We start from the raw sequence: 6,429 nt of genomic DNA, 5'->3' as shown, positions 1-6,429 counted from the left end.
AGCTTTTAAAACCCCAGACAACTTCCCACTTTTCATGCAGAAATGCACTCTTGACAGCGCCTCTGTCAGGCTTCTCTGGCACCAAGCATCAAAATTCCAGTGCGCATTTACCCAAGTATCCTTTGCTCGATTTATTCACTGCCTCTCGGAAGTGACCATAGTCTGTTGAGTGTTGCAGTTATCTGTCTCATAAAAAGTTGAAAGCAGTGATATTATGTCACCTCTGCAATCTTATAATTCAACCCAGAATAGGATCCATCACAGCCAGTCAGCTATACATTCAATTATTACCTTGCCTACTATGTATCAGACATTGTTTTAGATGCCTGGAAGTCAATAAATTAAACACATAGGATCATTTTAGGTGTAAACACATATTTTTGCAGAAAATCCAATCCATAAATGATAAATGAATCCACATGTTCATGTGTCAACATTTCCCCCTTTATTTCCATGGGTTAACTATAGCAAAATGACTCTAGTTTTTCATATATGGTCATTCACCACAAGAAATTATGGTTTTCCCACAACAATAGCCTTTCCTTGCCAGTGAAATCTTTCCGTATTACCCAGCCCTTCTGTGCTTGTATCTCAAAGAAGGGGTGATGAGAAAGCGCAGGCAAGCTGGTGATGAGACGCCATCCTGCGTGTCCAATCAGACACTGGATGCTCACTCGATACTTTATAAAACCATTTATTTGATTTTAGTTTTCAAAGTACTTCTATAGTTAATCCTTATAACAAATACAGAGACCAGGAGCAGCAGTGATATTTTTTCAAAGTTTATTTTCGCTTTCTCTTCTAGTCTGGCATCAAAAAATACATGATCATTATGGAAATGTGTAAAAGTAAAAATCATGTAAAGAGGTAGTAAAAAGATCACACATAACCATGCGTCAGACAAAGTGATATCCTCTCTCCTTTCAATCATTTCATGTGCATTTTCTTTTTTACATATCTGAGGTTGTATGGCTCATATCAGTTTTTATACAACTTTGGAATTCTCCATTTTTAATTGCAGATTATAAGCCACTGTATTAATTTGACATGACTTATTCTCCTAAAATATTTCTCCTACATTTGACCTGTCATATAGCTTTTGTCTTTCTGCAGAGATGCAACAAAACCTCATTGCATATAAATATTACTTTATTTTACCTCTCTGAGTATTTTCTTATGGTAGGTTCTAGGTGACACAGTATGAAATTACATAACAATTTCACGTGGCTCTCTGGAACCTCAGGGGAAAAATAACACTTCAGCAGTATTATAAAAATTCTCTTTCCATCCACTTGCAATCAGTTTTAATAATCTGGTTAATCTTTGCTATTATAAGGGCTGAAGTGAGATTGTATTGTTTTTCATTTGCATTCTTTGGTAACCAGTGAAGCACATACATATACTAGCAGGTGTTAAAAAGTTGGTAGAATTGAAATAAAAATACATAGTTCAGTATAGAGAAGGTATAAGTGGTTTTTAAAGTTGTATGCAGTCTTGGAAAATATTTTTGAGAATGTGACTTCTCAAAAATATTTTTCAAGACTGCATACATTATTTTTTTATAAAAGGTGATGCCAACATTGTATAGTCAAAAATTTCTTTTTATTTTGTTCCATTTCTTTAGTAGCCTAGACATACATTTCTTTTTCAGTGAAGTGAAAAGGTGGAAAGGAAACTTTTTAATTCGACTTCAGGAAAAAGTCAAATTTTATTCATTTAAAAATACAATGCTTAAATACTCTTTACTTTTATTTGCAAACATATAGTTTCATGTTTATTTATCAAACTCTGTAAAGCCTTTGTCTTTAGTCAGAGACTTCTTATTAAGTTTCCACCTTTTTATTTTTTATGTAGACCACAGCCAATTGTGGCCTTTCCCATGTCCATTCCTGATTTCTTGATAGAGAAAACATAGTTCAAGAAAACTGTGTCGTAATCAAATGTGTACTCCTGGATCTTTAAATACCCCCCTAATAGTTTATCATTAGCTCGCTCAGGGGCAGTGTCCTATCTTCTAACTTCTTTAAGTCATGGAACTTCATTTTGCATTTGCAACAACTTCTTTTGCAGCCATATTATGTTAAGATATTAAACACAATCCATGTCTGTCAATTTAGGGACAGACAAAACAAATTCCTAGTAAACACGGACTCTGGATTGTACTGGGCTCTCCAAATTAGATAAGAGAGGGCTTCCAAGAGTTCTTGGAAAAAATGGAATGTCTGCACAAACTTGTTCTATCCCTCTCATTTGTAGTACTTATCTTTATACGTCTGAGTGTGATTTGTCCTTGGAAACAGGGTCATTAGAGGGATCATCAATTAGGGAAAATCATATTAGACAGGCCAAAATAACATTGGACTGGATTGGTATTTATAAAGGATGGGAGCAGATATAGAGATGGGCTAGAGATAGAAGAAAGTCAGCCATGTGATTACAGAGGGGATGTAAACCAAAGGACACTGGGACCTACAGGGAACCCCTGCAGCTCAGAAAATGAGCAAGGAGCGAGTAGCTCTTAACAGGACTCAGAAGGAGCAACAAATGGATGGGATTTCAACTTCCATCTTCAAAACTATGAGAACACAACGTTCTGTCCTTTAATGCTTCTCACTTGGTGGAATTTTATTATGACAGCCCTAAGAAACTAAGACAAGATCCAATATCACTCAAAATAAAAATTACAATTGAATTCAGATGTAAATTCTGTCCATTGAAAGATTCCAGTAAGCCTATTATACAGGAACTGGCTAAAAGATCTACTGAAAATATGAATACAAATTTTTTGGTGGATTTTATTTTATATTTTGATCTATTACCAAATGCTTGTTTTTATCTTCATAATATTTCTAGTAAGTGAACAATTTTTACTACCATCGCTGCTAAAATTTTCTCACTGATACAAGTCACCATTATTTTTCTCCTGGATTATTTGATAGCCTGCAAATTATCCTCCCTGTTTTTACTACCCCCTCCCCCTTTTTTATAAAACAACCGCATTTATTTTGGTCAAACATGTCTATGTATAATTTCACTGCTCAAAAGGTCCTCTTTTAGCTGAGCAGTCTTCCTAAGGTCCTATGTCACTCTCTACCCTATTCACTCTCCCACCCTCTGGCTTATCTCCTGCCAACTTTCCTTCATGCATTTTCACCACTGGACACTGGCCTCCATTTATTTCTCAAATCCCGAGCACTGCTTAGACCTTCGGATTGTTACTTTGCTCTTCTTTCTGCCTTCAGGGCTCTTACTTAGGTCTCTGCAGACTTATTCCCTGATTTTTTCAGGTCATAGTTTGTGGTAGGCTGAAGACTAGTCCTCATATACATTTATGTACAGATCTACTACCATACAGGATATATATATATATATATATAGTATTATTATTAAACTAAGTACTTCATAATGGGGAGACTATTCTGGATTATCTAGTTAGGCTGAATTTAATCACAAGAATCCATATGAAGGAGACATAGGAGGGCTATAAACACTAAAGGCGATATAATAATAGAGAGATTAGATGATTCTTTACTGCTGACTTTGAAGATGGAGGATGTGGCCGTACGTTGAGAAATATATTCAGTCTCTAGAAACTAGAGGGGAAAAGAGGAAATGGATAAGCCACTAAAAACTCCAATGGGACACATCCCTGAGGACTCTTTTGATGATTCTAACCCCAACGCTGGTCCAGATAAATTTGTATTGTTGTAAAGTGCTAAGTACAATAATAGATCATTCAGCAAGGTCGGTCTGACCACCTTGTATGAGCACATCCACACTCACCCACATGCAGCAATGTATTTGATTGATTTTACCCACATCCTGATCACCACAACATATTATGTATGTACTTACTGCTTCTTATCTTTTCACCCTAAATCCTGGCACTTTGTTTTTGTTGTTATTTTTAACTCCTCTTGCTTTATTCTCAGCATCAGAATTAAATTGAATCTGAATTAAATTGATTCTGATCCATTAAATCACTGAAAAGGATAATTTTCTGAACAATTTTACAGACGAATAAACCAAAGCTCACGTGGAGTCCCAATAATGTAACAGTTAAGGGTTCATCTGCCAGCTGAAATGCCAGTTGCTTAACCCACTCAGAGGCTCTGTGGGAGAGCAGACATAGTTATATGTTCCAAAAGAGCAATTCTGCTTCTTGCATAGAGTCACGAAGAGTTAGAATTAGCTTGATGGTACACACACAAGAAAAACTGAGGTGTGGAGAGTTCTATGACTTCATGCAGGTGCATATCCTGATTTGGGTCTTTGGTTTTATTAAAACCTGGGCTCTTTCTTGTTACACAAACATTACCTCACCTAATATTCTACAGTGAGTAAACTCTGAGAAGTCATATCAAAATGATGTAACCCTACATTTAACTATTTGAGAAAATATATTTTATCCAAGAACTGTCCCAATAAGTTAAAGTTTATTCTCCTTCAGGTGCCAGGAAATATTGGAAAGGAAGGAAGTGTCATCAATAACACTGTACTGTGACAGTAAGTATGGATGTTTTGCTCAAATTCCTCCATGGCCTTTATGGGCGATTAACTGAAATGGAGAGTTTCTTTTTAATATAGGATAGAGACATGGCAGGAGAGATTAGACAGTTGTCTGCTGTGTAGTATGACATGTTTGGTGGAGTTATGACGGGAGTGACCCTGGATCATCAAAGGAAGGTCATAGCACATCAGCCTGAAGATTCCTCATCCCTCATATGTGAATGATTCCCCCGGAAACCTCCCTCCCATCCAAGGAAGATTACATTTATACTACAGGGTACTAGACAGAGGAAGAAGGAATAAGGGATAGAAAAAGAAGGAAATTAGCCAAGAACAGGCATGGTGGAAAACATAAAAAGCAACATGCTATGAGGAAGCATTTTGTGAAAAGGTATGTACTAAGAGGTGCCAAAATGATAACTATTAAAAGTCTAGAAAAGATTGAAGTGGCATGGACAAAAATTCCCCATTGTCGGAGGCAAAAGTTATAAAAATAAATTGACCTGATTGCTGTCAGGATTGGTGTAAGAGACAAAAAGCTAAATCTACCTATGATAGACCAAAACAAACCAAACTCCCTGCTACCCAGTTGATGCCCACTCAGTGACCCTACAGGGCTGGGTAATGGGGAGAGGGATAACCATTCAGTTGTTGCCATACAACATTTTGCAAAGGTGACCCCAAATCAACAGACAAGCCTACAAGTGTGATGAATGAGCCTGTGGCTGGAAGAGTTCTAGCAAATCATTGACTGTACCATGCTCAGAACTGGAGGGGAAGTGTAAGGTTTGCAAGGGGTTGGGCTGGATTGCTTTGAGTTAGACCGAAAAGGGCTCTGCTGAACTGCTCTGGGCTTCCCTGTCCATGTCACACGTTATCACGCACTGGGAACCTGCCCAAGGCCGACAATCTGTGCCAGTGTCCAGCAGCGGGAATGGCACTACCATGAAACAGGGTACTCACCCAGGTAGCCATGCAAGTTGAGCAGCGCAGGTAAGGGTCATGGGTAATGGCTCTTGTATGTCAAGACCAGGTGTTTCTCCTCTTTTCCCACTCATAAAGGATAGTGGATGTAAAGGGGGACAGAGAGAATATTCAATCTATGCATATGCTCATTTTTGTCCTAAAATAAGTATTCTGAAAAGTTCTGTGGTGGGCCGGGTTGCCTAAAGAAACAAATCCAGTGACACTCATCTATGTACAGGACAGAGCTTTATATCAAGAAGTAGTTATCTATCAGGAAAACATCCCAGCCCCAGTACAGATCAAGACCATAAGTCCGATACAAGTCCATAGATGCCTCTTCAGACTCTTGCAACCACAACAATGATGCAGAATGCAGGACGATCACCATCCAGTGGGTGTGTAGCTCCGTGAATGCAATGGCGGTGGCTCTGGCAGCTCTTTGAGTGATTAGAGCACAGGAAGGTGAAGGCAAAGAGAGAGCCGACCTTCCCAGGATCCTCCCTAGTAGAAGGTCATGTCCACCAGGAGGCAGAATTGGGCTGACCTGATTGATAGGCTAGACTTCACCCCTATACTTTTATGTCCTCACGTTGACACGAAATTCTGTAACTACCATAAGTGCTGTACCTAAAATTAAGGAAATGCATTAATAAAAGACCAGATAATGCAGGTCTTGCTGGCAATAGAATGCTATTCTGGGGCAGGTATGAAGGTTAAAAAAGCTTAATTTTAAAGCTTGAGCAAATGCAAGTAAGTAAAAAAGTTCCTAATCTTGTATTGCTCATTAGCTTTCAAAGATTTAATATTATGTTACAGTAGAATGTTTGGATATCTCCATTGAATCTTTATTTTTGTCTTCTAATTTTGAAGGAACTGAAGAGACTGGAAAGGGAAGAAAGTGTGTGTGTGAGTGTGTGTGTGTGTGTGTGCGCGCGCACGCGTGTGTGTTTTTGT

The sequence above is a fragment of the Tenrec ecaudatus genome, chromosome 10, assembly GCF_050624435.1.
Source record: "Tenrec ecaudatus isolate mTenEca1 chromosome 10, mTenEca1.hap1, whole genome shotgun sequence".
NCBI classification, from domain to species: Eukaryota; Metazoa; Chordata; class Mammalia; order Afrosoricida; family Tenrecidae; genus Tenrec; species Tenrec ecaudatus.
Note: the sequence above shows the minus strand (reverse complement) of the source record.